Below are 6,000 nucleotides of genomic sequence, written 5' to 3'. Positions count from 1 at the left end.
ATGTGACCAGAAGTACAATAGATGTCACATGACCAGAAGTACAATAGATGTCACGTGACCAGAAGTACAATAGATGTCACATGACCAGAAGTACAATAGATGTCATGTGACCAGAAGTACAATAGATGTCGTGTGACCAGAAGTACAATAGATGCCATGTGACCAGAAGTACAATAGATGTCACATGACCAGAAGTACAATAGATGTCATGTGACCAGAAGTACAATAGATGTCACATGACCAGAAGTACAATAGATGTCATGTGACCAGAAGTACAATAGATGTCATGTGACAGAAGTACAATAGATGTCACATGACCAGAAGTACAATAGATGTCATGTGACCAGAAGTACAATAGATGTCATGTGACAGAAGTACAATAGATGTCATGTGACCAGAAGTACAATAGATGTCATGTGACAGAAGTACAATAGATGTCATGTGACCAGAAGTACAATAGATGTCATGTGACAGAAGTACAATAGATGTCACGTGACAGAAGTACAATAGATGTCATGTGACCAGATGTACAACCAGGACCCCCATCGGGTCCTTTCATTCCTCCTTTGCGTTGACTCTGGATGAAGTCCTGTGTGAACGCAGCAGAACAGGGTTGAATCCATCTGTACAGCGAGCAGTGAACGCCTCTCCGGTTCTGCAGTCGTGATGCGTTCAGGACCCTCAGCAAAGACTCAGCCTGGATGACCCAAAGGGGCTGCAGGTGTGTGAGCTTGGAGCTCAGTGGAGGTTAACATGAGAGCTGAGAGGAAGCTGCACAGCCTGGAGGCCCTGCTGCTCTTCCTCCTGGTGTGCTGATGAAGGGAGTCTCTGGAGACACTGATCCATCTCTCCTGTTGTCTTCTTCTCTCCTCAGATTGGAATGATCAGCTGAGTGCTGATGATCCAGAGCATCTGGAGACTGGGACTGCTCCACCACCTCCACCTGGATTGGATTTAGTCGACCACACAGCAGAAGACTTTCAAAAGACCAGAAGAAGAAGAAGAAGAAGATGTCCAGGACACAACAACATGTGTCCAGTCAGTGTGCATTTTATTTTGAAGGTCATTTCCAGGAAGTCCCTGTTTTAACGTTGGTGAATTGAAGCTGACTAACCTGCAGTGTGTGTACCTTTAAGATCCAACACATGTTGTTATTTTCTGCAGAAATATTAATCAAATATTAATTTACAATAATATATATATAATATTTTAGCAATTATGAGAAAAATTAAAAGAGAGTCAAATAAACACTTTTTTATGAATAATTCTAAATCCTAATGGCAATATTATACTTTTTTATTTGTAATAATTATAATATCTATATTATATTATTAATTAATATGAATTAATTGATTCATTATAAGAAGAAAATAAAAGCCAGACAGCGATGGGGAGGTTATGATCCTTATTTTAAAATGAATAATAATAACACATTTTAACCTCACTGCACAAAGTTATACTTTAAACTCTAAAATGTTGTAGGTTCAATCCATTAAAAGTACTTTAGCATCATGATTTGATCACATGATGAAAGAAGAGCTGTTGTTAAAGTTACACATCAAATACTCTGTTAGTTAATGATGATGATAATACTAATAATGTATAATTAGTAAATCATTCAGTCTGTGTTCACCTGCTGAAGTTATTTACATTTGATCTTCATTTAAAGGTATTTAATCAGTTTAAATGTTTCATTCATTTCTTTTATTTAATTGGGGAATCAGCAGCTGGTTGGTGAACGTGTGAATGCAGAAGGGAATTCTGGGTGTGATGAACGAGTGAAAACACATTCATTATCATTGACTTTTGTTCTGTGCAGATATTCATGTTCCCCAGAGGATGAACCCCACTATTGTTGGTGATCCTCTTACTTTCCCTTTAATTCTAAGGTCTCCATCAAAATATCTCAACAAATATTGGATAAATTGTCTTAAAGTTTTGTCCCGAAATTCATGTTCCCCAGAGGATGAACCCCACTACTATTAGTGATCGTCTTTCCTCTAGTGCTACTATAACGTTAACATTTTAGATATCAAAGTATTGATTGTGGTGCCATAAAGTTGTGTACAGACATTCATGTTCCCCAGAGGGTGAACCCCAATCATTATGGTCATCTTTTGTCCTTTCAATAGTGCTACCATCATGTTAACTTTTTAGGTATCTATCAAAATATTGCAAGACATATATTCATGTTCCCCAGAGGATGAATCCCACTAATGCTGGTGATCCTCTGACTTTCCCTCTCGTGCTACCAAGACGTCAAATGTTTAGGCCAAAGTTCCTCAGGGGATGAATTCCTTGATGTTGGAGATCCACTGCAGGTCAAAGGTTTCATGTTCTGCATGCGTTGGCAGATCATTTGGTACAGATATTCATGTTCCCCAGATGATCTTCAGACTTTTCCTTTTGGGCCGGAATGACGTTAACGCTTTATTTTTATTTTTTAAAGGATGAATAAGAAAATTATTAATAAAAAACAACAAAGTTCATGTTTGCCGCAGTGTCTTCTTTGGTAAAACCACTAGGGGGCGACAACGCTGAAACATCTTTAAATCCTACACGGTGGCTTTAATGAACTAAAACACAAGTTTGGACTTTATGACTGTGTGTCTGTAGGTGTGTGTGTGTGTGTAGGTGTGTGTGTGTGTCTGTAGGTGTGTGTGTGTCTAGGTGTGTGTGTGTGTGTGTGTGTGTGTGTGTGTGTGTGTGTATGTCTGTAGGTGTGTGTGTGTGTGTCTGTATGTGTGTGTCTGTGTGTGTATGTCTGTAGGTGTGTGTGTGTCTGTAGGTGTGTGTGTGTCTGTAGGTGTGTGTGTGTCTAGGTGAGTGTCTGTGTGTGTGTGTCTGTAGGTGTGTGTCTGTGTGTGTGTGTGTGTGTTTCTGTAGGTGTGTGTGTGTCTGTAGGTGAGTGTCTGTGTGTGTGTCTGTAGGTGTGTGTGTGTCTGTGTGTGTGTGTGTCTGTAGGTGTGTGTGTAGGTGTCTGTAGGTGTGTGTGTCTGTAGGTGTGTGTCTGTGTGTGTCTGTAGGTGTGTGTGTGTCTGTGTGTGTGTCTGTAGGTGTGTGTGTGTGTGTGTGTGTGTGTGTGTGTGTGTGGGTGTGGAGAAGGAGGAAGAGGAAGAGGAGCTGCTGCTGGACTGGCTGTTCAGCTGCTCACGTTAAATATAGAGCTCTCTCTCTCTCTCTCTCTCTCTCTCTGTCTCTCTCTCTCTCTTTCTCTCTCTCTCTGTCTCTCTCTCTCTCTCTCTCTCTCTCTTCCCACCAGAGTCACAACCACGGAAAGAGGGAAGAGGAACAAAGAGCAGGAGAGGAAAGGAGAAGAAAGGAAAGGAAAGCGTTCGATCACAACACTGAAAGTGTGTCAAAGACTGAAAGGGTTCATCCTCTGGGGACCATGAAGGTCCAGAGCCAAGTTGCCCTGAAGGTGGCGCTAAAGAAAATATTTTAATGTCACAATCAGGTTTAATTGGAAATTAGGTTTTTACATTCAAGGAATCTGCTTTGGTGGAAAACATGAAAGAGAAAAGGAAATACAAAATAAAAGCATGAATTGACCATTTGATTTATGTTCCGGTAAACAGAGGCGCTCTTTGCCTCCGCCTCCTCTGTGTTATCTTACCCAGCATGCTTTGCCACGCCCAGATCTCACAGGACATTTCTCTCTATTTATATCTTATTTTCTTGTGAGCTATTTGTAATCCTTGATATGTGGAAAGGGGGTTGTTTAACAGAAACCTTCACAAACCTCCTTCATTTAACGCCATTTATACAAAGATATTATTCTTTAAACGTGATTTCTTCTTCTGGTTCGTCTGTCTGCAGGATATCAAGATCTAATTTATCAACAGGGTTCTTTTAAATGTGGTGGGAACAGATCGGCTGATTCCTGGTGGCCAGGAGAGAGAATGCAGCTTTAACACATGAAGCATAGACTTCTATACAACCAGAGGAGTCGCCCCCTGGTGGTCAGGAGAGAGAATGCAGCTTTAACACATGAAGCATAGACTTCTATACAACCAGAGGAGTCGCCCCCTGGTGGTCAGGAGAGAGAATGCAGCTTTAACACATGAAGCATAGACTTCTATACAACCAGAGGAGTCGCCCTTGGTGGTCAGGAGAGAGAATGCAGTTTTTTAACATATGAATCATAGACTTCTATACAACCAGAGGAGTCGCCCCCTGGTGGTCAGGAGAGAGAATGCAGCTTTAACACTTGAAGCATAGACTTCTATACAACCAGAGGAGTCGCCCTCTGGCGGTCAGGAGAGAGAATGCAGCTTTACCACATGAAGCATATACTTCTATACAACCAGAGGAGTCGCCCCCTGGTGGTCAGGAGAGAGAATGCAGCTTCAACACATGAAGCATAGACTTCTATACAACCAGAGGAGTCGCCCCCCGGTGGTCAGGAGAGAGAATGCAGCTTTAACACATGAAGCATAGACTTCTATACAATCAGAGGAGTCGCCTCCTGGTGGTCAGGAGAGAGAATGCAGCTTTAACACATGAAGCATAGACTTCTATACAACCAGAGGAGTCGCCCCCTGGTGGTCAGGAGAGAGAATGCAGCTTTAATTCATGAAGCATAGACTTCTATACAACCAGAGGAGTCGCCCCCTGGTGGTCAGGAGAGAGAATGCAGCTTGAGACTTGAGTCATTCCTCTTCCGATGCTGGTGGGCTCACCACAAAACCTCTTGAGATTCATCAGCAGTTTTGAGAGCTCCCCCCCCCCCCCCCCCCCCCCCCCCCCCTCATTACTCACAGAGCTTATGAGGGAAGTGACTTCATGCTCAATCCATTTGAGAGGCATGTGAGACTTGGCTGCTGCTCGGCTGCATGTCGGGGGTGATGTCAGCCTTCTGGACTAGTCACTGATCAGAGCTCTGAACCGCCGCGAGGATTAGAAATACAAATAGAGACCTGCCTCGTCTCAGGAATATGTTGTTATTTGGACGGTTGAAGGAATATTTCATATGTTTTGGTGCAATAGAAGAATCGATGGGACATTTAGCTGGACAACTGGGAACAGAACAAGTGCGTCCGAAGTGAAGCGAGCTGCTCTTCCTCTTCAGGAACACTGAAGATGTCTCACAGCTCAACACTTCCACTGGTTCTGTGAGCCCGTCGTGGCATTCAAGCCTCGCCTGTACGTTCCACTGGCTGCTTGGTCCACTGACATCAGGCCTTTCCCACAGAATCATAGAAGAAGAACGACTTTACATGCAACCGGGTCCAGAAGAGTCGTTCTTCATCGTATGAAACAGTGGATTATTGAAGTGGTTCCTCATCTTGGCGTCCTCGTGCCTCTGAGGACTCTGCAGCACCGATGACCCACTGCCCCGCGTCCCCCTTGATGGTGAGTTCCACCGAGTCCTTGTTACTGAGCGCCACGCCTCCACCATGTCGACCATGTCGTCTGAGGAGCTGCTGACTGCACGAGGCCTTCTTGAATTAGATGTGATATTAATCTGGATGAGTCCACGTTCACATCATTACGATGATATTTACTTGTGCTTTGATCTCAAGAGGTTTGGATACGACGCACGAACGGATCATTACAACCAAATCAAACTTTTACATTTTATTTTTGCATTCAAACAAACTCAAAAACCAGAAGTGAAACTGATGTGAGTGGAGAGGTCAATAAAACCATATAAATACAAGGAAAGGAACATAAACTAAAGTAGTGCAGCACCAATCATGTGACAATAATAATATAGAAAAGTTACTGAAAGAGGACGGAGCAACATGTTTCTGGGAATTATTGTTTATGGGTATTCCGTTTGACTACCAAGTTAATCTTATTGTAATTAGCAGTTTCCAAATTATAAATAATGTTCACGTCAACATCCAAGTCGAGAAAGCTCAAAAGTATCCAACTTAAATAAATAGAGCCTGAAAATGATCATAAATATGGAGTCAGCTGAAATCTTCTGATAGTTACGCTTAAACTTAAAGGACAAAGTAATATTTTATGTATAATCAATGAATCATTGTCATA

At 42.4% G+C, this 6,000-nt stretch overlaps 1 protein-coding gene across 1 annotated transcript in view; it reads left to right on the top strand.

The window, feature by feature from the left end:
* The window catches only part of LOC117727154 (NACHT, LRR and PYD domains-containing protein 12-like), a 146,842-nt gene that overhangs the window by 91,469 nt on the left and 49,373 nt on the right, over positions 1–6,000 (top strand).

This window comes from Cyclopterus lumpus, chromosome 24, assembly GCF_009769545.1.
Source record: "Cyclopterus lumpus isolate fCycLum1 chromosome 24, fCycLum1.pri, whole genome shotgun sequence".
In the NCBI taxonomy this organism is placed as follows: Eukaryota; Metazoa; Chordata; class Actinopteri; order Perciformes; family Cyclopteridae; genus Cyclopterus; species Cyclopterus lumpus.
The sequence above is the reverse complement of the archived record's forward strand: the minus strand, read 5'-3'. Positions and strand labels throughout refer to the sequence as shown.